Source organism: Callithrix jacchus, chromosome 13 (genome assembly GCF_049354715.1).
Source record: "Callithrix jacchus isolate 240 chromosome 13, calJac240_pri, whole genome shotgun sequence".
Classification (NCBI taxonomy): Eukaryota; Metazoa; Chordata; class Mammalia; order Primates; family Cebidae; genus Callithrix; species Callithrix jacchus.
The window spans coordinates 37,108,773-37,133,892 of NC_133514.1; the positions used below are offsets into that span (position 1 = coordinate 37,108,773).

General features: G+C 35.8%; 1 long non-coding RNA gene across 14 annotated transcripts in view; it reads left to right on the forward strand.

Annotated features, from left to right (window-relative positions):
- Nucleotides 1–25,120, forward strand: part of LOC118146787 (uncharacterized) — a 116,327-nt gene that overhangs the window by 29,177 nt on the left and 62,030 nt on the right. For all 14 annotated transcript variants that reach the window (XR_013525290.1, XR_013525289.1, XR_004732769.3 and 11 more), the window contains one exon: nucleotides 9,232–9,266. This is a non-coding gene — a long non-coding RNA (uncharacterized LOC118146787). The remainder of the gene's footprint in view (nucleotides 1–9,231; nucleotides 9,267–25,120) is intronic.

Genomic DNA, 25,120 nt, shown 5'->3' on the forward strand with positions numbered 1-25,120 from the left:
TTATCAACTTTAAGAAATCTATTTAATGTCCTTTGGGGATCTCAGCCTCAGTTCCTTAGACTAAATAGGTGTAGACTAGTGCTCGGAGATCAGAAAGATCTGAGTGTTAAGCAGGACTGAAGCCTGATGTTATTCAAATGTTGACACCCACAGTTACTCCTAAGGTGAAGAACATTTTTATTTTCTCTCTTTAGACCAAGTTCCAAGTAGTCACTCAACATACATTTGGAAGGAAAAAATAAGAACTTAACTGTAAGCTGGGCATGGTGGTTCATGCCTGTAATCCCAGCACTTTAGTAGACCAAGACAGGCAGATCATTTGAGCACAGGAGTTCAAGATCAGCCTGGGAAGCATGGCAAAACCCCATGTCTAAACACACACAAAAAAAAAATACAAAAATTAACCAGAGACGGTTATGCATACCTGTAGTTCCAGCTACTCGAGAGGCTGAGGTGGGAGGATTGCTTGAGCCCAGGAGACAGAGGTTGGAGTGAGTCAAGATGGTGCCAATAGAGCCCACACGGGTGACAGAGTGAGACCCCATTTCAAAAACAAACAAACAAAAACAAAAACAAAAAATACTTAACACTAAAGCTGAGAAATCTGCTAATGTTAGAATGGAAATGTATGTACATCAAGTAATGCAGAATAATAAATGAATACAAGCAAATAGGTTGGAGGCACATGGGCATGTATTGGGTAAATTAGAACAAGTATTGGGTAAATTCACGTTCAGAGACAAAATCAAGCCACAGGTAAACATCAGTTTAAGGTTATCAACTTAATCATTGTAACTGGAGAACACGTCAAGAATCTAGTGATTGAGAACCTTGTTACTAGGATCAAAAATACCCAATATTACAACTGCCCTTGAGGTTGAACTAGAGAGTTAACGCCACATTTAAGCATCATATTTGTCACTCATTTGGGGTGAGGGTTAATCCCAGATTCTGGTTAGAAAGTGGCTCTTTGGGCAGGATTTAAGTAATTGTATTGAGACACGCAGGCTGGTTGGTTTCCAGTTTTAATATGGTCTAGAGAATAGGATAAAAGCCCCTCACTCAAGCTCTAACTTCTCTAACTCTCAACCAATCCGTAAAAAGACTCGAGGAGCTTTTAACTGCAAATTTCTATTTCAGATGGCTATGGACTTTGCCAGAGCTCCTGCATGCACAGTTAGAGCTGGAGATTTAAATGCTAATGCTACGTATAATGTATGGAGAAGCATGTTGAGACACTGTGAAAGCACTAAAAACACCCCTCTTACACATGACCTTACAAAACTTTTCCCTACAGAAAGACCCTATAAAACTAACCCACACACTATCCTCAGGGGCAGCCCATTCCTTTTCTTTTTCAGTGCTGGCCCCTTTGTGCATAAACTAAATACACTTTCTCTTCCATGCTATACTTGATAGGCTCTCTTGATTTCTATCCTGGGAGACTGCAAGTACCTGGGGTGCCAGTGACAATATTGAGGTTATAATTGTTATAACTGAGAGCTGGGTGAAAATTACAAAGGTCAAGGAAGGGAAAGGAACCCTTTCTTAAGTGATCCAAGCTGGTTGCAGTTTGGATTGTTATTTTTAAATTTCCAGATTTTCAAGTGTGACTTTCTGCCTTCCTGGTTGCTTGTTTCACAGTTTAGCTAACATAAGTGGGGGTTGGTGGGGGGACTTCCAGTTTTAGAGAGGCTTCTTTAGAGACTTACAGACCACACTTGCCAAGGAAAAAAATCTTCCAATAATAATAATTTAAAAAATTGAAATGGTCTGGATCTCCATTTCCTTGAGTGACTTTTAATTTTCCTTGGCTTCTCTGAAGTGCTTACTTAGTTCTACTCCAAATGCCCATTGTCACATATTCTAACTTGTCTTTGCATGTTTCAACAGTTAATATAAGCCACTGAACTTGTGGATATTTATCTAGATAAGGGATGTGAACATTTGGAGCTTTGTTCCTAAGTCCCTTCCACTGAAATTTTCTTTTCTGTGCACTCATTTGGGCTGAACACACAAAGTACAGCTTGGCTCTTGCAACAGAGATGCCAGGCTGAGGCTGATAAAAGATTTACTGTAGTGTTTTAGAATCATGTAGCTTTGTTAGGGAATTATTATAGCCCTTCCCACTGGGATGTTACGATTTATAATCAACCGATAAACAAAAGTATTTAACTCTGTTCCCATTAATTGATTGAACAGTTTACTTTCTGCTTTGTGCTCACACCTGCTCTTGATCAAAGCTGGTTCATATTCTGCTCTTGGCTATTGCATGATGCCACTTTAATGGTTTATTGGTTCCACTGTGCCTATAACACAGCAGAGTTTATGATGTTTAATAAAATGACATGTCTAAACACTCTCTTGGCTTCGAATTGTCTTTTCATCAAATTAATACGATGATGTGGGTTTTCCTTGTTCTTCAAAATTGCAAATTTCTGTAAAAATCTGCCATGCAGACTTTAAATATTTTAACAGTGTTCTTGAAATATATGAGCGGGCAAAAAGTATTTTCTTGTTAATTGGTGTTTTTTTGCCTGTATGCTTCAGGCAGCTAGAGAACTCTAGTAGGATTCTCTTAGGAGGGAGAACCTAGATGAATGGAGAAAATTTTAGGCCTACTCTGTATGTGCTCCTCTTGGAATCAGGTACCTCTAGGAGAGAATGAAGGGTGGTTCACTCTAAAGAGCTCAGTGAAGAAGATGATTCCTTTTTAAGAACAAGAAAGCCAGTAAGCATATGAAAGCACAAAGTGAACAGAAGTCCCATGGTGTTTGAGTCAGGTTGAGGTATCTTCCTTAGGGTTGCTAGAAGTCACCTAAGAGGTGAGCATCTCAACTTTTTGAGTTTGTACTCTTTATCACTACACTCTTCTGCATCTAGTAATACTAAAATTTATTGGAGTCTTTCTTAAGAGTTAAGAACATGGTTCTGGAGCCAGGATATTTGGGTTAAAATTCAAACAACACATTTAAGGGGTGCTAAGCCTCAGATTCCTCTATAGGTTGGATAAAATATCTAGTGTAGGAGTTGATATTTTTACATAAGCTAAGTTAGTGGCATTTTTAGCATAGCACTTGACATTTAATAAATATTCTGCAAGTGTTAGCAGTTATTATTTTAAGAAGATATATAATATATAGCTATTTTAACTCTATTGTACGGCCAAAATATATTAGCCATACATATCTAATATTATAAGATATATTATACATATAGATATTTTAACTAAACTCTATCGTATGGTACCTGTCCCATAGAAGGAACGATGATGGAAGGGGCTAACATATAGTAATGCAAGTTTCCTTGAAGACTGATTAGGTCCGATTAATTGTTCAGTACCTTCTGCCAATGAGATCATTCCATTAGGTTATGTGCCCAAATATTAAATCCTTAACCTTAGCAAAAAGCCCTGGAAATGAGAGAGAAAGGAGATTAGTTCATTACCAGTGGAAACAAAAACTACGCAAATCAGAGACTCTGCTAGTGAAAACTGTGTTCATCTACAAAGAACTTTATGATTATTAACTGTAAGAATATAATGTCAAAACAAGCATACCAAAAGAAGAGTGGATAATATGAAGCACACACTTTTCCCTCTTTCTGGAGTGTTCTGAACTCCTATCCTCCAAATGACTGACTCTTATTTATCTGTAGCATAAATGTCACCTCATCAAAGTGGTCTTATCTGACTTTCTTTTTAAAGTTTATCTCTCTTTTTCAGAATTTTCATTAGTCCGCATAGTGCCTTTGGGCAAATTGGAGAAAACGCAGCATTTCTTTAAGAGTCTTATATCTGTCAGAAAAAAAATAATTTTAATATACCAATATGTTTGAACAAGACACTTTGCTGCCATCTGCCGGAAAATTTTTGCTATAAATATACACATCTGCAATGTCCATAAAATAGGTGGCGCCTTCTTGGGTTGTGTTGTGCCAAACATGCATGATTGTACACAAGAATTCTCCTGCAACCCTTAACTCCTTATCATGGGATCCAGTTTGTTTCATCCACAGCATTTATTGCATGCTGCAATTATTCATTGCTTATTTATTCCTCCACAGTTTTAGAAGATCTAGCACTGCTATGTGTTCAGTATCCCAAACTGTTATTTCATTAAAGGTGCTCAACATATATTTGTTAAATAAATGAATCCATGATGAAGTAAATGCTTATACCTGCTTAATCGGTCCAACTTATCCATTCACATTGCTGAATACAGCATAGAGCAGGAAATCCGATTTAAAGCCTGGTTGGCCATAGTAGTAAAAAGTATGCTGACTTTTTTATTTAGTAGAAAATTATTAACTATGTGTTGATGGAAATTAAAAGCATTTTTCCAGGATTTGCAAGGATTATGAATCATATAAAACACGGGTCTTGCCATTATTAAATTAAAATCTGGTATGAATGATCACAACAGCTGCTTAATTCCATTTGGTTCTCAGAATAAGAAGGGGATATTGAAGAACTGTAATTATAAGAGTAGTTTTGAATTCTCACTTTGATGGAAATTCGGTTTTGGACGTCAAGACTCACACATGTTTTGAGCTTACCCTTAGTCCATGGACAAGTCTTCTCACTTTTTTGGGTCTCAGTTTATCCCTTTAGAAAATATTTTGTTGAGAATTATCAACTTTTTAATTTCTTCTTCTCCTCCTTCTTCTTCTTTCCTTCTTCTTCTTCCTCTTCCTCTTCTTTCTTTTTCTCCTCCTCCTCCTCTTCCTCCTTCTCCTCCTTTTTGAAATACCAAAACAGCCTCCTGGCCAGGTGTGGTAGCTTATGGCTGGAATTCTAGCACTTTAATAGACCAAGGCAGGAAAATTGCTTGAGGCCAGGAGTTCAAGACCACCCTGGACAACATAGTGAAACCATTTTTATTCAAACAAAATTATAAAAATTAGCCAGGTGTGGTGGGATGCACCTGTAGTCCTAACTACTCAAGAGGCTGATGTAGGAGGATTGCTTAAGGCAAGGAGTTTAAGGCCACAATGAGCTATGATCATGCCAATTCACTCCAGGCTTGGTGACAGAGCAAGACCTCAGCTCTAGACAAACAAACAAAATGTGAATTGAGAGCACTGCTGAAGATGATCTTTCTAAGATCTCTTAGACCGTAACAGTCTATGAATATGGTACCTTGCTCTCAGTTTTTGCATTTATGAAAAGGAAAGTGATGCTGCATGTTTTCCCCTATATTGTTATGAATTTGGTAGATATATGCAGTGACATGCTAGTGTATACTAAGCAATCTTGAGCTTCTATGACTAATTTAACTAACACAGTAATTTTTAGTCATGATCTGTCAATTGTGTCAAATAAAAGTACTGGCCACCTATTCCCTGTGACAATGAAACAATCAAGTCATGCTTCTATGAGTAAAAGATGGTTGTAAATTTGTAGTTTTGAGCATAAAGGGCTATATTAGGATCTATTCAGCAAACAGTATTCAGAGTATTTAGAACAGAAAGACTTAAATGCAGGGAACTGGTTATATAGTTGATAGAAGAGAGGAACTGAGAAACCAATAATTGTCAGTAAAGCCACTCAGAAGGAAGAAAGAAAGAATAGGGACAGGAGGTAGCATTACTAGAGCCAAGAATCAGGATGTCCCAGCAGGAGCTAAAACTATAGTGGAGTTGTAAGGTGAAAGGTGGAATGATGAAGGAAATACAATTGCTTCTTAAGATGCTTTCTGGAGGAGAAAGGGAAGGAGATAAAGAAGTGGATATTCTCTTCTTTCCATCTTTCAGTCTTCTAACAGGACCTCCTCATGACTAAATACAGCCGTAAACAAGCCTTCTACATTCTTTGCAGTACAGGACAGAGCAAGGAGCGAAAACAATGGATCTAAGGGCAAACAGGCCAGAGACTGGCACAAATATGTCACATCTGTTATCTAATAAAGAAGAGTGAGTCCCAGTATATGAGAAATTCATAGAGAATGGACTTTGTCTCAGATAAAGCAAAGTGTGTTTTCCTGTTATCGTTTTATTATGATAAAATAAAATCTGATACCAGAGTTAGATGGTTGAAATATATAAACCTTGATAGATGATCCATTTTGACTATAACAGTGGTAAAAATTGCTGAACCCTTATACTTTCAACACAATCAATTGCTACATGACCAATCACTAAGAGAGTGAAAAATATGAAATTGATCATGCCGTAGTCAATTTATACCATTTGCTGGCCTGATGTAAATTTGGATGAGTGCTAACAATCTGAGGAAAAAATGATTCAAAACGACATTGTAAATACTGGAATGAAATTCAATCATGAAAAATACAACACTGAACTGTGCACCCACAAAAAACAATTAAGCCACAGTGGGAAGTATTATAAAGAAAAAAATGTTATCGAGATGGGGAAAGGGAGTGGCATTTGCTTAACCAAGCAGGAAAATTAAATTAAAAAGAACTATGTTAATTTATAAACTATCATCTCTTTGAATAAAAATTAAAAATAGGTATTGAAAACAATAGGCTGGGAATACACTTTACCTTGGCTTCATCTTTAGCTGTTAGGATTTTATCTGGATTTCAGGGTAAATTTCAAAACCAATCTCTCTTTCTTTCTTCCCATTCTCAACTGAAAGTTGTGTTTCAGTAATTTATTTGTATTTATCATATAACATTTATTTTATTAGACGTTCCATTAATATTATTATATCTTTGTAATATCTTATATATTGTATACATCTTGAGTAAAGAGATTGTGATAATTCATTATGGCACCCCTCAGATCATTAATATAGTAAGTTCTTCATACATTTTTGTTTAATTTCCTATAGGATTATATGTTCACTTATTCTATAAATATTTAAACATTTATAGTTGCTCCCCACACTGGAAGCTCATACATGGCTCTTTGGAATAAGTTTTAACTCTATAACTCTTTAGTGAATTAGGCTGCTTTAGATTTATTTTATTATATGACATTTAATTAATTTATTCAAGATTTTATTCAAATATAATATAATTATGGAGAGGGGCTCATATTACAAGTATTCAGCTTTCAGCTTGATGACATTTCACAAATGAAGCACAACTATAAGACCAGCACTCATTTAAAAGACCATGTTACTGACCCCACAGAAACTATTTTCTCCCATTTCCAGAGACTACCTGCTTGTCCTTGCCAAGGATAACCACAATCCTGACATCTGTAGTAGAAATTTAGTTTGGATTGGCTTCTTTTATTCAATAGTAAGTTTTAAAAAAATTTATCTGTGTAGGCACTATTGCTGTAAATTATTCACATTTACAATACTACATAGTTTTAAATCATGTGACTATAATAATTTTTAAATGATTTAATTGTTAATCAGAATTTTGGTAATTTCCAGTTTAGAACGATTACTATACTGTTGTTGTGAATATTCTAGTACATATACATCTGCATCTGTTTTTGCATCTTTTTTTTTTTTTTTTTTTTTGAGACCAAGTCTTACTCTGTCACCTCCAGACTGGAGTGCAGTGGCCTGATCTTGGCTTACTGCAACCTCTGCATCCTGGGTTCAAGCTATTTCCTGCCTCAGCCTCCCAAGTAGCTGGGATTACAAGTGCACTCCATCATAGCCAGAAAATTTTCTTTTTTTTGTATTTTTAGTAGAAATTCTTTCACCAAGCTGGCCAGGCTGGTCTTGAACTCCTGACCTCCTCAAGTGATTGCCCGCTTAGGCCTCCCAAAGTGCTGAGATTACAGGTGCGAGCCATCATGCTCAGCCTGCATCTGTATTTCTGTGGGATATATGATAAAAGTAAACTGTTGTGTCATTGGGTATTGATATGGTTTGGCTGTGTCCCCACCCAAATCTCATCTTGAATTTTTAGTTCCCATAATCCCCATGGGGGGACTACAATACTGAGTCTTCTGTCCATTATTGTGTTATATTCATCCACTTATTTGGGTCCTTTAAAATTTCTCCCAAACAAATTTTGTAATTTTTAGCTTATGAGTTCTTCATATTTTCTTAGGGTTCTGGTGGGAGGTAATTTAATGATGGGGTAAGTTACCCTCTTGCTGTTCTTGTGATAGTGGGTGAGTCTTTATGAAATGATCTGATGGTTTTATAAAGGCTTTTTCCCCTTTGCTGGGCACTTCTCCTTGCTACCACCATGTGAAGAGGGACTTGTTTGCTTCTTCTTTTGCCATGCTGAACTGTGCGTCAATTACACCTCTTTTCTTTATCAAGTACCCAGTCTCGGGTATGTCTTGATTAGAAGTGTGAGAATGGATTAATACAGGTATGCTTACCTTACTGGTTACTTTTCTTTTCCATTTGTCTATCCTTGCAGCACAGATTTATAATTAATCTTGATATCGGGCAAAAGTAAGTCATTTAGCATTTTGACTTTATTAAGATTGCCTTGATATTCTCAAGTGTTTGCATGTCCACATGAATGTTTAAATTAGCTTTTTAAATTTCACCAATAAATACTTTTTTAAAAATGAGGAATGTATTGATTTTAGAGGTTGATTTTGGGGAAAATGAATATGTTTACAATACTGAGTCTTCCTGTCCATTATTGTGTTATATTCATCCACTTATTTGGGTTCTTTAAAATTTCTCCCAAACATATTTTGTAATTTTTAACTTACGAGTTCTTCATATTTTCTTAGGAGATTTTTTTTTTTGCTAGGAGTTTTATGTTTTATTTTGTTTTGTTTCACCTCTTGAGACAGGGTGTTACTCCGCACCCAGGCTAAAGTAAAGCGGTGCAATCCCAGCTCACTGCAGCCTTGATATGCTGGGCTCCAGCAATCATCCCCCTTCTCCAGTAGCTGCAACAGCAGGCATGTGGCACCATGCCCAGCTACATTTTAAATTTTTTTGTACAGGTGGGGTCTTGCTATGGTGCTCAGGCTGGTCTGAAACTCCTGGGCTCAAGGGATATTCCTGCCTCAGGCTGCCAAAATCAGTGGGATTACAGACATGAGCCACAATATCTGGCAATATTTTGATAGTGTTATAAATGGTATGTTTAACATTTATTTCTAGTTCTTTGTTACAATATAAAAATACAATTAATGTTTATTACTGACCTAGTATTTTAAAATTCTATTAACTTCAACTATTAATTGTAATATTCTTTTCAAAGACTTTTTTTCTGTGTTGGTAGATTTTGTCTACATAATTATGTAACTTGCCAGCAATAACAGTTGTATCTTTTCCTTTTTAATCAATTTGCCTTTTGTTTCTTTTCTTACCTTATTGTACTTTAGGACTTTGCCAACAATGTTGAACAGAGTGGTCTAAAGTGAGTATCCTTATCTTATTTCTCATATTAGTTGAAAGTTTTCCATACTTCACTACTGAGCATATTTTCTATAGTTTTTTAAAAAATATATTCTTTTGTCTTAATTTGCTGAAGGTATTTTTTAAAGTCATGACAGGATTTAAATTTTGTTAGTGTTTTTCTGCATTTATATGGATGATCCTATCTATGACTATCTTCTTTATTCTGTTGATTTAGAAAATTCAGTAGATTAATTTTTTAATTTTACTACAACCTTACACTATGAAATACTCAAGGTTGCAATGATTTATTAGCTTTCAAAAGATGTACATATTAAAGAAAGATAATATAGATCTATCTGTCTCCATATATATATATACATTATTTTGCTAATCATTTGTTAAAGATTTTTGCATCTATGATTATGTGAGAAATTGGTTTATAGTTTTTCTTTCTTGTTTTTTGAAAAGTTTTAAAATCAAGTTTATGTTAGCTAATAAATAAAGGCAGAATATTCACTCTTTCAATTATTCTGGATGAATTTGTACAAAATTAGTATAATTTATTTCTTAAATATTCAGAAGATTTCACCAAGAAAGCCATCTGGGTTTTTGTTGCGGGAAGGTTTTAATAAGTGTTTCAAATTTGTTATTAGATGCCAGAGTATTCAGGTTTTAAATTCTTCCGTCAGGTTTTGTCATTTGTATTTCTCAAGGAATTTGCTCATTTCATTCAAATTTTCAAATATATTAGCTAATTAAGTGAATAACAATATCATAATTAAGCTAATTAACACATTCACCATCTCACAAAATTATCGTTTTCTTCTCTTTCACTCTTCCTCGTCTTCCCCCTCCTTCTTGTCCTCCTTTGAAGTGAGAGCACTTAAGATGTACTTACTTTCTTAGCACATATCAAGTATACAATACAGTATTGTTAATAGTCATCATGCTGTACATTAGATCTCCAGGAGTTATTCATGTTGTATCACTGAAAATTTGCACCTCATTGACCAATATCTTTCTATTTCCCTCATCCTCCAGACCTGGCAATCCAGCATCCTACTCTCTGCTCTACTCAATTTGACTGTGTTAGATCCCACATATGAGTGAGATCATGCAGTATTTATCTTTTTGTGCCTGGCTTATTTCACTTAGGATAATGTCCTCCAAGCTCATCCCTGTTGTCACATCAGACATGGTTCTTTTTTTTTATTAAGCTGAATAATATTACACTATACACACATAGCTAGCTAGCTAGATGGATGGATATAGATAGGGCAGGTTTTCTTTATTCATATCCATTCATAATTTGACAGATATTTAGGTTGTTCCCATATCTTCACTATTGTGAAACATGCTGCAAGTAACATGGGAGAGTGGTTATCTCTTCAAAGACACTGATCTCAGTTCCTTTGGTTATAGAAGAGGGACTGCTGGAGCCTTTATGGAACCTCTGTGCTGTCTTCCATAATGGCTGTGCCAATTTACATTCCTACCAACAGTGTATATGTGTTCTCTTTTCTCCACATCTTTGCCAACACATGCTATCTTTTGTTTTTGTTTTTGTTTTTTGATAGTAGCTATCAGTTAGTGACAGACATGTGCTAAATTTCCCACAATAAGGATTTGTACATTTCTCCTTCTATAATAGTTTTATTACTTTTTGTTTTATGAAGTTTGCAGCTGTACCATAGGATTTATACAAATTAGGATTATGATGTGTCTCTGTTAGACACTTTTTACTTTAGAAACTACCTATTCATTTATTTTAAGAACCTTATTGAGATCTAATTCATACACCACACAATTTATCCATTTAAAGTAGGCAATTCAACATCTTTGAATATTGACAGAGTTGTGTAACTGTCACCACAAACGTTTAAAATATTTTCCGCAGTCTCCAAAGACTTTTTGTATCTAATAGCTATCACTCCCCATTGTTTCACATTAACCTTCATAGAGAGGCAACCATTAATATACTTTTTGTCTTAGTGTTGCCTATACTGAAGATTTTATACTAATAGGGTCATATAATATGTTGTCTTTTGTGACTTGTTTTTTTCATTTTGCAAAATGTTTTCACAGTCTACCTATGATTTGGCATGTATTCCTTTCCTTTTTATTGCTAAATAGCATTTCGTTTAGTGTGTATACGATATATTGCATGTTGTTTGCCTACTGTGGACATCTGGCTTATTTTCACTTTTTGGCTATTATGAATAATGCAGTTTTGGACCTTCTTGTACAAGTTTTTGAGTGATACATTTTCACTTCTGATGAGCCTGTATTTAAGAAGAATTACTGGGTAATATGGTCACTGTATGTTTACTCTTTTGAGCAACTGCCGGAATATTCCATGGTTCTTTGTTCTTAATATTTCCTTACTTAAAATTAGCTTTTTCAAGCATTAGAAACTTTTGTTTGGTTAGTGCTCACATGATACTATGGTATATATTTTTTCAAAGATTCATGTGTCTTATATTTAAACCATTTACTTTTAAACACTACACAGTTACGGTTTCTTTTTCTCTGACCATTTTATTTAGTCTTCTATTTGGAGGTTTTAAGATTTAATGTAGTTACTGATAGGTTTATATCTATCTTCATACTGGTGATTTTCTATGGGTCTATTTTTTATGTTTTTTTTAATTTAAAAAATATTTTCATGCTTTCTCTTTTATTATCAAATATTTTTATTATTATACATTTTTCATAAACTTATTAGGTGTTCTCTTAGTTTTCTAGAGCCTACAACATGTGTCTTTTACTTATTACAGCTGAATAGAAGTGATTACTTTTCCCATATTACTAATGCTATTAAGCCCTTAGAATCTTTAAATTCCATTTAACAACTCCTATATATTATTAACAAGTTTTAGTTCTACATATAATTTTAACTCCCGAAAACATTGCAATTATTGTTTTATAAAAACAAGATTCATTTATATTTATAATTCCAAACACTCTTCATTTCTTCTTATATTTTAACTATTTTCCTCTGGAATCTGATGGGATCTTCTGCTTGAAGAATTCTCTTTGTTCTTTTTCTGTTGGGCAGGTTTTCTGGCTACAGATAATTTAATCTTTGTCTGAAAACTTCTTTATTTTACCATCATTTTCAAAGACTCTTTTTACTCGTTATAACATTCTAGCTGGACTATGTTTTGATCAGATTTTTTAAATGTCTGATAAAAGTTTATTGCCTTCTCATTTATGACTTCTTTTGAAAAATCAGCTGTCACTCCTATTGTTCTTCTGAATTCAGTGTGTGATTTTATGTCCCTTCTCCCTGCTTTTCAGCTTTTCTCTTTGCCAATGGTTTCCAGGAAATTTACCTTAATTTACATAGGGGTGTGTGTGTGTGTGTGTGTGTGTGTGTGTGTGTGTATTTTGCTAGGGTTTCATTGACCCTCTTGAATTTTGAGGTTGTTATCTTTCATCCATTTTGAGAAAATTGTCAACACTGCAGTCCTTGAAGATGGCTCTGTCTTATTCCCTCTACTTCCTTTCTAGAATTACAAGCCTACATATATTAGCCTCTTTAGACTTATTTCTCAAGTATTTTGTGCTCATTTGTCTTTTTTCCTACTCTTTTTAAAATCTCTGCTTCAATTTGTGTGTGTTTTATTGACCTGTTCACTAACTACTGATTAGTTCATTAATCCTATGTTATTTATAAATAAACCCACGCATTGAATTGCAAATGCTATATTTTTAGTTTCAGACTGTTCTTTTGACTCTGCTTTACAGATTCCATTCTCTGTTGAAATTATCCAGTTTTCATTCATTTTGTCCATATTGTCCTCTGTTTTTTTCAATATATTAATCATTGCTATTTTAAGGTGCCTGACTTCTCATTTCAATATCTATATTATCTGTAGGTTTCTCCTTTCTCATTATTTGTAATATTTTCTTGTCTCCTTACCTGCTTTGTAATTTTTTTTTTGAGACAAGAGTCTCATTCTATTACCTAGGCTGGAGTGCAGTAATGCAATCACAGTTTGCTGCAGCCTCAGCCTCCCAGGCTCAAGCTATCCTCCCACCTCAGTCTCCAGAGTAGCTGTTACTAGAGGCGCGTGCCACTACCCCTGACTAATTTTTGTATTTTTTGTAGAGATAGAGTTTTGCCGTGTTGCCCAGGCTCTGTACAGTAATTTATAAATATATGCTAGCTATTGTGTGTAATGAAATTGTAGATACGCCAAGTGGTCTTTTTTCATTCTCCCATTTCTCTTAGAAAGAGTGTGAGAAGCTAAACGTCTCAATCCAGTCAGAAATAGATCTGAGTAAGGACTGGTTTGTAGTTTTAATCAGATCAAACTACCCCTGGCTTACCTCTTTACTTAATGTATGGCCGTCCTAGGCTTTCTTTAAGAGTCTCTGGTAATTCATATTTTAGCTCTGGAAGACTTCAGAGATCAAGTTTTTTTCTTCATTATTTCTAGCCCAGCTCCCCAGCCTCTGCTTCCATATAGCTTCAAAATTTGACAAATATTTGTAGGGAAAGATTGGCAGTATGTTTGAAGCAGGCCTCTTCCTTGCAAATTTCTTTGTTCCTAAGCACCATGAACGTGCAAGAAATTTTACTCTGCCTTGTAGAAACGTTCAGCATACAGTCGTAGTCATCTACTCAGCACTGGAATTTGGCAAGTTTCTCATAGGGAAATCTGGCTAACTGGCTATGCATTTGCACTCCCTCAAATTTCCAAACTGTTAGTCCACCACCACAGAATCTCTACAAAGGTTTACTGATGTCTCATCCTCCCCAGAAGAGGTTCTTATTAAAATAAGCTATCCTTAGCTTATTCACAGAATTGGCAAATCCTCCTAGATAAATAAAAAGGTTGGATATAGTCAGGTCATCTAGAAAACATTCTCTTCTTGAGCTGTACATCATCTAATTATTCTCGCTGTCATGGCTGTTTGATGCCTAAAATACATTTAGGGTTTTTTGTGGGGTTTTTTTTTTTTTGGCAATATATGTGACTTTTTCTGGTTATTGCAGCAGAAGCACTGGCTTATAATTACCTACCACCATCTCCTTGTGTAGAGAAGTCTAGGCTGCATTAGTTTTTCAAACAGATGGTTATCTTTCACCTGTCTGGGGTCAGGGTTTTAGAGGGCTCACAAGTGCCCTTTTTGTCTTTTTTATGTTTACGACTGTTAGCCATTGATTGAGTCAGAAAATAGTGACTGCTGGTTGTAGATGCATGTTAGTCATAGTGCTTTTATAAATTTCCAAACTGGGGGCTGGAATAGGCATCACCTTTGTTCTTGTTTAAAACACAGATTAAAGGGAGTCAATTCTGGAGATTCTTCCTGAATGATTGGGTTGGGGCCTGGGAATCTGTAATTTTAATATACTTCCCAGGCAATTCTGATGCAGTCCATTTACACGAAGGCATTTGGAAACCACTGAAGTAGGCATGAAGTGATTAAAAAGTAATGTTCTGAGTCACTATTTTTGTGATGGAATACAGGAAATTTTATGGACTGTAAATAGGAGGAAGATCAATTTCAGTTCCCATTGCCAGTAGGTATAGAAGTATAGATCTCTGAAAGAAAGTTTAAAACCACTTCCCAACATCATCACAGTACATAAAAGAAAGTAAAGGTAATAGAAAGAACATAAAGGCCAGGACTAAAGGATTCTGATCCTACAGGTAGAGAACTATCTCTCACCTGAGGCCATAATAAGTTTTCCGGGAGGCTGAAAGCCATGCTTAGGAGTAATTAGAATATATGAATTTCTTTCTGTGATTATTTAGTTAAGATCCTGAAACAAAAAGCAAACACTTCTGAGTAGACCAGATTTTGTGGAAAAGCAGTGTGACTCACACAGAAGAAAGGCCACTCTAGAACCCAAATTGCTCTTGTGGCTGCACTATACCATTATAACCAGTGTTTCAAGGAACAGAAAATAGAATACGATGCTAAAACCATAACTACTTTTTGTAAGTAATTAATATTTAGAATCAGTTTATAAAAGACCTCATTTCAAAATACAGGTCTGGTTATTTTCAATAAGTCATTTTACTGTCTTCATAGTTTCATATTCTAGAAAAATCCTTACTTGGTAGTGCGCTCTCTATTGAAATCAAGAGTCCAGCACTCAGAAATGGCCAAAGAGGTCAATCAAAGCAAAATTTATCACATTCTCTCTAAATGAAGCTTACTCTTTGTGTGCCACTCATGAGGTGACACTGAAGATGCCATCACTGTCCAAAGGGCATAGGATGAGAACAAGCATATTGGATGTACTGTGACAATGAGAGGCTGTGTGGAGAATATTCTACATCTTCTAATTGCGGACTTAACATAAGTGACTCTGCCTCTCTGGGGAAGGAGGAGTGAGAAGATTCTTCCTGTATTTTTTTATTACATTTTAGGTTTTGGGGTACATGTGAAGAACATGCAAGATTGTTGAATAGGTACACACATGGCAGTGTGATTTGCTGCCTTCCTCCCCATCACCTATATCTGGCATTTCTCCCCATGCTATCTCTCCCCAACTCCCCACCCCTCACTGTCCCTCCCCTATTTCCCCCCGACAGACCCCAGTGTGTGATGCTCCCCTCCCTGTGTCCATGTGTTCTCATTATTCAACACCTACCTATGAGTGAGAACAAGTGGGATTTGATTTTCTGTTCTTATGTCAGTTTGCTGAGAATGATGGTTTCCAGGTTCATCAATGTCCCTACAAAGGACACAAACTCATTGTTTTTGATGGCTGCATAATATTCCATTGTGTATATGTGCCACATTTTCCCTGTCCAGTCTATCATCGATGGGCATTTGTGTTGGTTCCAGGTCTTTGCTATTATAAACATTGCTGCAATGAACATTTGTATGCATGAGTTCTTATAGTAGAATGATTTATAATCCTTTGGATATATATCCAGTAATGGGATTGCTGAGTGAAATGGAATTTCTATTTCTAGGTCCTTGAGGAATCTCCACATTGCCTTCCACAATGATTTAACTACTTTACACTCCCACTAACAGTGTAAAAGTGATCCTATTTCTCCGCATCCTCTCCAGCATCTGTTGTCTCCAGATGTTTTAATGATTGCCATCCTAACTGGCATGAGATGGTATCTCAATGTAGTTTTGATTTGCATTTCTGTAATGACCAGTGATGATGAGCATTTTTTTATATGTTTATTGGCCTCATGTATGTTTTCTTTTGTAAAGTGTCTGTTCATATCCTTTGCCCACTTTTGAATGGGCTTATTTGTTTTTTTTCTTGTAAATCTGTTTTAGTTCTTTGTAGATTCTGGATATCAGTCCTTTGTCAAATAGGTAGATTGCAAAAATTTTTTTCCCATTCTGTTGAGAAGGGGAGTAGACATCAACTCCTACTGCCAGTGCCATTCGTCTCCCTTTACAATGCCCAGTGCCCTGGCATTGTCCCAAGTAGCACAGGGACTGTCACAAGCTCACTGTCTTCAGTTCGGTCCTTACTTAAAGTGCCCATGGTCTCTCATTCTCTTGCTTATTTTCCGTTGTCTTTCCACTCTCTTCTACACAATACCAACTGAAATACTTGATCTATACTTTAGGTAGTATATTCCACTCTTCACAAATAGGGATTATACTATGGCTGTGAAGATCTTTATCCAAGGCTGTATAGAATGCTGTTGGGGAAGACATTGAGAGGAAAACACATCATAATAAATATCCTCAGCTCATGTGTTAAAGCAGCAGATTATCTGGGAATCAGCCCTACTAGAAAGCTGCCCTTTAGGCTACCCATCCATTCTAGCTAGCTGCAACACATGGATTAAGAAGATACTGTTTTCAAGGCCTTTTTGTTGCTGTCAAAGAAAAATATTCAGTTTGGAGTTACGCATTCTTATAGCCCATTTATACCATTGATAAATCAATCTCATTGATGATGCTCTGTGCCTCCTGCTTCATATAGCCAGGAATCTCTAAATTTAACATCACAAACTCAGGTATCTGCAAGCACCGAGTAAACCAGGTAAATGAACAAAGCAGAAAGGTAGACATAATGAGCAAGAATGGGAAGTGTGGCCAACAGAAAGCAGCCACCCCACTTGAAGAGGCAGCAGCTATATCATTTTGGGTTTTGTCATTATTTTGCATGGTAAGCAAGCTGTCTTCTAATTAAAAAGAAAAACTGAAAAACTCAGATTTTTATGTCAGATACTCAGAATATAAAATATTTAAAGCTGATTTAAAAATAGAAAAACTTCCACCATACTAATACAAGACAAATAAAAACAAAATAAAATAAAACTCCAAGCTAAGACATCCAGTCTGAATTCAGCCTATAGCTGCACATTTACAGCTGTCCTTCTGTATTAATTCATTTGATTCTTGACCCACCTGGACTTCTTTTTACCATATAGGGCCCGAGCATGTTCCCTGCTAACAATCTTCTCTGCCTGATACCCGTGTTACAGCCCCCGCTCCAAAAGTGTGAATTTGCAGAGCTGTTTCTCTTCTTGCTCATTCTCAGAATTCTAGAATCGGAAAAAATATTTTTCAAATTAGAGTTTGACTTTTAAGGAAAACAGGAATTTTCATAATGTGAGCCACGGAATGTCAATTTCAAATTTGTTCGATTTTCATATTTTCATATTGGACCTGGTACAGAGTAGAAAGGTTTTAGGTTAGCTTTGGAAGTGTGAGCAAATCCTTGATGAAGAGTCTGACAAACTCAGCTTCTAATCTTGTCTCTGACACTTCTTAGCAGCAAGAACTTGTTAAAGTCCCTTAGATTCACTTAGTTTTCATTTTCTCATAGGCAAAATGGAGATACTAATAAAAGATTGTTAAATGGATTAAAAAGGACAGAATATAAGAAAGTACCAAGAAAATCACTAAGTGCTGTTGAAACATAGGGCATGATTATGATTGATGCTTTTAATATTTAAATCTAAACCTGCCTGGGAATTTCTTTTGTTTTATTGAAATTTCTGTTTTCCTTTTTTATCTCATAAAATGGAATTAAGAAAAGGCCATTGTAAAAAAAGAAAAAAGCTAAATTTCAAAACAGAGTCAGATTTTAATTAAGTATATTGACCTGATACAATATTTTCTTCAATATTTCATTTGTAAAATACTTATTGAGTGTGTACTATGGGCCAGACATTGCTCTAAGTACTGGGTGTACAGGGATGAACAATCTAGGCAAAGAGCCTACCTCATGGTACTTATATTTTTAATTAGGAAGACAGATCATAAATATGTAAACAAATAGATCCACGATTCAATGTAGTTTACGTGTTTCAAGGTAAAATCAAGCTGTGTATGAAAATAGAAAGTGACAATAGAGAGAAAGAGAGCTCTTCTGAGTAGCACAGTCAGGGAAAGCCTCCAGAGCTAGTGATGTTTGAACAGACATGTGACTGGATGGCAGGAATTAACCATGAAGGTCCTTTCAAGAGAAATTTCAGACAGAGGAAGGAACAGATGCAAATTATCAAAAGCAAGAATAAGATTGGTATAACCAATGAATAGGAAAGAGAAAAACCTGCTGTTGCTAGAACAAAATGAGAAGAGGAGAAAGAGGTAGGGGATACGATATGAGAGCTGGGAAGGGCTGGATCATGCAGAGTCCTATGGATCACAGTATGGATTGTAGTCAGACTCTGTTCTGAATATCACTAGGGTTTGAGGTGGAGCAACATTACTTCAGCTGCTAAGCATAAGAGAATTAGTTTTAGGGAGACAAAAGTGAAAGGAGAGAGCAGTCTAGGAGAGACATACCAGTCATAACCAGAGTTGCAATGGTGTAGGAAGCCTGAAGCTATCAGATTAAGGATACACTACATTGTGAAGGTGGCACCAGTAAGACTTACTGATGGGTTATATGTAGGAGTGGGGGAAGGGAGCCACCATGGATGATTACTCCATGTGGGGTCTGAGTTTCCAGGTTAATGCTATTTCTATTTTCATACACTGCTTGATTTAATGTCACCTTTCTCATTCCTAATATTTACAACTTGTAACTTTTCTTTTTTTTCTTGATCACTCTGGGCAGAGATTTTTTGTTTTTATTGATGTTCTCAAATAGCCCACTTATAGTTTTATTGGTTTTCCCTAATGCTTTCCTTTCTGCTATTTTTCTCTTGCTCATACCTTTATTATTTCTTTTTTCTGCTTACTTTAGGTTGAATTTGCTATATATTTATTTTTTTAACTGTGGAAGCTAAGGTTGTTTGGTTGAGCTTTTATTCTTTGCTAATGTAGTTTTGACGCTATAAATTTCCCTCTTGGTACTGTTTTATATGCATCTAGCAGATTTTTGTATATTGTGCTTTCCTTTTCACTCAGGGAAAAATGTTTTCTACTTTCTCTATTGATTCCCTTTTTGACTTACAGATTATTTTTTTTTTTTAAATAAGTGGGCATCTCCCAGAAACTGTTCTGCTATTTGTTTCTAATTTATTCCAGTTGGTTAGCTCCATTTTCTAGGCAAGTATTCTGAGGCTCAGAGAATGTGTTCTGTGTCTTCCTTGCCTCCCTGCAGATCTACTATCTTCACTTTAATTTGTGCCTTGAAAGGTTGCCTGTAGAGACTGCAGCAATGGGCTCAGTTTTGCCTTCACACTTGCTTTTGCTTTTCTTTTGGATTTTCAATGTAGAGCATCACCAGAAAACTGAAGGGAATGAGGCTGTTGTGGCCAGGGCACCAATGTTTCTAGGATCCTTCCTACAGGACACTACTCCTAGATGCTTACCTTGTACAAAAATCAGTCAGCACACTCTACAAAGTTTTCTTTGCTTCTGACTTTTGATACTGTCTTTTAGGACTAGTCAGGGAATCAACCCTGTGACTGATTACCTGCGATTTCTTCTTGTCTTTTAACACTAGTCAGGGAATCAACCCTACGATTACTAGCCTTTGGATACTACACTATCATTTAGGAGTTGTAAATAATCACTTAATTACATTTCCTCCTCATCTTCCAGTTTGAGTATGCCATCTGCTTCCTCCCAGGACCCTGACTAATACAGAAAGTATCATTAAGGGTGGTAAAGCTGTTCTCAAAAAGTTTTTAATCTAAGTGAAGAAACATATATTCTACAACCAAATGTTAATTATTTTTAATGTATCTGTAAATACCAAGTGAATGAAACAGACGTCAACTACAGGGGTTCCAGCATGTGGAAAGGATTCCGAGTCATAAATCCAGTTCTAAGTTCCTGTCTGATTTTGAAACACCTTTTCAGACTAAGCAGAGAAAGCTTTAACCTAAATTGTGAATTAGATTATAGGAAGTCCTCCCATAAGTGCTTGGTTTCAACTCCCAACTGCTTGGTTTCAACTCTCTTCAACCAACCAGTTGAAACATGGAGTATATTTGAATAGGCAGAGACATAGCATGAAGTCATATGCTAACTGGGTTTTGTTCTCTAAATATTTCATGTGTATACCCTGTTTCCTCAAACCTGCACATTTTTGGAAGGCCTGTAATAGTGCTGTGTGGTTTATTCCCTCCATCAGAAGATAGGGGAGGAAAGCCAGCCACTTGAACTATAGCTAGGGTAGGATGCTTTGGCTCTGCTTCTAGGAAATGGAATCAAAGAGAAATTACAATTTCAGTTAACACCCAGAGTCAAGTTAAGAGCCTGAGCAGTGACATTAACCTCACATTCAAGAGAAAGACTAAAGTTAATAGACAGTTGACAAAATATTAAATAAGAGCCCAGATGATCAATAATAGATGAGGAAATGAAGCACAGGGTGCAATGAATCAAAAGATTTTAAGACATACATGTGAGAAAAGAAAACCTTTTGAGTACATATTATTACAGAGCACCATCCAGGAATCCTTGAAGTGACACTTTGATACATCTCAATAGAGTAGCCGAAAGAATGGTTACAGGAATGCTTCCATAGACAACACGTAAATGTCTACTTACAGAAAATTTATGGGCCGAAGTGAATTAATGTGCACATGCTCTCAGATATTGAGACTACAAGAAGTTAAGTTTCAGGCATGACGGGAGAGACACGTCAGTGATGGACAGTTACCTTGGAAATGCACTGAAATGTGTGGGCCCAAGCAAATGAGTCATGACTTTATTAACCACTGTGAAGTAAAAGTAGTCCAGAATATATGAATATTGCAGATAAGCTAATAGTTTTGAAGTTTTTAAAACTTACTTGATTTTTTTTTTTAAAGAATTGCTGACTACCAGAATCAGCACTCAGCTTTTCCTTTTTACTTCATGGAATTTGACTTTGGTCTCAAATTGCACATCTCACTCACTGATCCAAAAGCTTCAAGCCAACTGGGTGAGGTGGCTCACACCTGTAATCCTAGCATTTCGGGAGGTCAAGGAGGGCTGATTACTTGAGGTCAGGAATTCCAAACCAGTCTGGACAACATGATGAAACCCCGTCTCTACTAAAAGCTGGGTGTGGTGGCCTGCACCTGTAATCCCAGCTACTTGGGAGGCTAAGGCAGGAGAATTGCTGGAACCGAGGAGGTGGAGGCTGCAGTGAGCGAAGGTTGCACCACTGCACTCCAGCCTAGGCTATAGAGTGAGGCACTGTCTCAAAAAAAAAAACCTTCAAGTTTACCAGACCCATTCTTCTTGAAACAGAAATGGGCACTACCTGTTAAGATTCATGCACGTTACAGGGACTATAATCTACCTCTTATAGCATTCAGCCTCTCTCCAAAAAGAAAGACTTCTGGGAACTTGTCATTAATAAAGTCAAACCTGGGAGCCTTGAAATACCACTTTAATAAATACTAATTGATTATACAAATGACACTAAACTAACTTCTATCTACATACATAATGAGCAACTATTTTTTTCCACTTTCTCTTTTATAATAATAATTTTTTTTACATTGATCTGCTATGTCACCTTTCAAAATTCCATAGGTGTGTTGGTCTTTCTGTAAGCTCTCTATTCTCTACCATTTGTCTATTTGTCTGTTCTTGTATTAATGTACCCTGTTTTAATTACTATAGTTTCATCATAAACCCTGATATATAGCAAAATTGGTTTCCTTCATTATTGGTCTTTAGACATGTCTTGTCTAATGTTGACCTTTTATATTTTCATAGAAATGTAAGAATCAGCCTCATTAAAAGTCCAAATATAAGGCCAGATGTGGTGGCTCATGCCTTTAATCTCAGCAATTTGGGAGGCCAAGGCGAGCAGATCACTTAGAGTCAGTAGTTTGAGACCAGCCTGGCCAACATCAAACCCCTTGTCTACTAAAAATACAAAAATTTTCTGGGCATGGCAGCTAATCCCAGTTACTAGGGAGGCTGAGTCACAAGAATAACTTAAACTCAGGAGGTGGAGGTTTCAGTGAGCCGAGATCAGGCTACTGCACTCCAGCCTGGGCAACAGAGTAACAAGAGTAAGACTCTGTTTTAAAATTAAAAAAAAAATCCAATTATGACTGTGAAATTGTGTCAAATCTTTAGATAAATCTGGGGTGAATTGACATCTCTATGATAAATCTCTGTCACAAACACAGCCTTCCCTTTAATTGTTTAAGTCATCTTGACTGTCTCTCAGTTAAATTTTTATAATTTTTTGCTCTCAGGTCTTTTGCATCTTAGCCAAATTTATTTCTAAGTAGTTTGGAGTTTTAACTTGCTGTGTGAATTACATCTTTATTCAAATATTTACATTTTCTTATGTTACTGATGTATAGAAATACAACAGATGATCATGCGTGGTTGCTCAAGCCTGTATCTCAGCACTTTGAGAAGCTGAGGTGAAAGGATCACTTCAACCCAGGAGTTTGAGACAAACCAGGGCAACATAGTGAGACTCAGTCCCTCAGAAAAAAAAAAATTAGTTGGGCGCAGTGATGCATGCCTGTAGTCCCAGCTATTCGGGAGGCTGAAGTGGGAAAATCCCTTGAGCCCAGAAGGTCAAAGCTGCAATGAATCATGATTGAGCCACTTAATTCCAGCTTGGATGACAGAGTGAGACCCTGCTCAATTGTCCTATTATTTATAATTACATTTTAATAACCTGTGATATTTTCATGACAATTTTCTTTTGTTTTTATTTTGTGTGTGTGTGTTCTCTATGTTAATAATTATATCATCTAAAAAAAATGACAGTTTTATTTCTTCCTTTCCAAGCCTTATTACTTAATTTTTTATCTTATTTCACTGGCTAAAAAATTGAAATCTCTTTGACAACATGCAAAACAAATAACTTCAGATGCATTAAGAATTCAAATATCCAAAGTAAAATATTAGCATTTTGGTAGGTAATATAGATAATGTAGACAACTTTTTTAAAAATAAGATATCAAAAGTGATAACCATAAAGCAAACAACAGATAAATTTGTGTAAATTAAAATAAAAATCCCTGCTAATCAAACAATAGCTTGAAGAAAATAGGAAAAAATACAAGCTATAAATAGGAAAGAGTAGATTTACAACACATAAATTGATAAAGTATACTCATTGTCTCTTTAAAGAATAAAAAGCTTCTACAATATAATATTAAAATGAGAAAATTGTCATTTCACAGAAGACAAAATATTTATTACCAATAATCACACTTAGAAACATTAAACTACATTAGTGATGAGGAAAAAAATATATACAAAAATGAAAAATAATACTATAATCATAAGTAATCTAGAGATGATTTAAATTACTGTAGCTGGGAGGATTGCATAGGTTATATTGCAAATATGACACCATTTTGTGTAAGGGGCGTGAGCATCCATGGATTTTGTTATTTGCGGGAGATCTTGAAACTAATCAATCCTCATAAATATCAATGGAGAAGAGTACTATCTTGGAAAGTTGAATAGTTACATATCTTACAACCCAGCAATTCAAATTTTTGGTATATGCCCGAGAGAAATAATTGCATAGGATCGCCAGAAGACATGGACAATAACTTACACATTACCACTGTTCACTGAAAACCTGGAAACAAATTTAAGAGCATGAATAATTAAATTTTGATGTATTCAAACAACAGACTTTTGTTGGACAGTGAGCTGAATTGACCTCATGAATTCATTTATTTATTTTAGAGTGGAAAGGAAACGGGAACAGTATGGGAGAAGCAAATAAATAGATAAACATTATTGTCAGAGTTCCAGTTATTCGACTGCATGGTACATTTTTGAATGTTTATAAATTAACATCATATATGGTATATTCATTGTATATGAATCATTAATTATAGGATATCAGGAAAAGGCTCGTGTTTAATTCTGTATACCTGAGATTCTTTAAAAATCATATATAACAAGGACACATATGAGCTGGAATTTATCCCTATGCAGGAAGTAGAGGGGAAAGATGAAGAGAAAAGACAAGTACTTTAGAGAGAAATGCCATGGAAATGCACTGATACCAGGAAAAATACACTTTTCAAGCAATGAGGGATGTGACTTCCTTGGTCATTGTTGGGGTTAGATTAGCTAATATTATCTATTTCCTATTCAGAGGCACGAAGAATTTGTTAATATGAACTTTAGATTTTTATCTACTCCAATGATTCAAAAGATTCTCTGATATTTGTTTTTGTTTATTTTTTTTGAGACAAGAGTCTCGCTGTGTCACCCACCTTCTAGTGCTGCAGTGCCTTCTTGGCTCACTGTGATCTCTGCCTTCCAGGCTTAAGTGATACTCCTGCTTCAGTCTTCCAAGTAGCTGGGATTACGGGTGCCCACCACCATGACAGCTAACTTTTGTATTTTTAGTAGAGATGGGGTTTCATTCACCATGTCAGCCAGGCTAGTCTTCAACTCCTGACCTCAGGTGATCTTCCCGCCTTGGGCTCCCAAAGTGCTGAGATTATAGGCGTGAGACACCATGCCCATCCTCTGATATTTCTTTCTAGCTGTTTGAGTAATGTGACCTTTTCTTTTAACCCCTCTATTATG